The sequence below is a fragment of the Atta colombica genome, unplaced genomic scaffold (assembly GCF_001594045.1).
Source record: "Atta colombica isolate Treedump-2 unplaced genomic scaffold, Acol1.0 scaffold12, whole genome shotgun sequence".
In the NCBI taxonomy this organism is placed as follows: domain Eukaryota; kingdom Metazoa; phylum Arthropoda; class Insecta; order Hymenoptera; family Formicidae; genus Atta; species Atta colombica.
Genome location: NW_017259206.1, coordinates 2,639,669 through 2,639,998, shown reverse-complemented (window position 1 = coordinate 2,639,998; position 330 = coordinate 2,639,669). Strand labels below are relative to the sequence as shown.

Sequence of the window (330 nt, the reverse complement as noted above, 5' to 3'; positions counted from 1 at the left end):
TATATATATACGTATGAGGAGAGAGGATAAGCGGAGTGATTACGCGAGTCTACATATGCCGCGTGCAGCTCATTATCTGTAATAATCGCGATTTATTCGTAACGATCTCGAACGCCAGGTGTAAATTGAAGTGCAATGAAGACAACGGGACGATTCCTTCTCCTGATGGCACTCTTGCCTCTTATGACGTAAGATAGTGACATCACGAATATTCAAGTATATTTTGCTTGTAAAAAACTATTGCAAATTTCTTAATGTATTAAGTTCTAATTTTAATTATGGTTATATTGTAACTATAATGAAATTATATAATATATAAATATATTATGT

General features: G+C 33.0%; 1 pseudogene; it reads left to right on the top strand.

Annotated features, from left to right (window-relative positions):
• The first annotated feature begins 135 nt into the window (after positions 1–135).
• LOC108694394 overlaps positions 136–330 on the top strand; it is a 2,020-nt pseudogene continuing 1,825 nt past the window's right edge.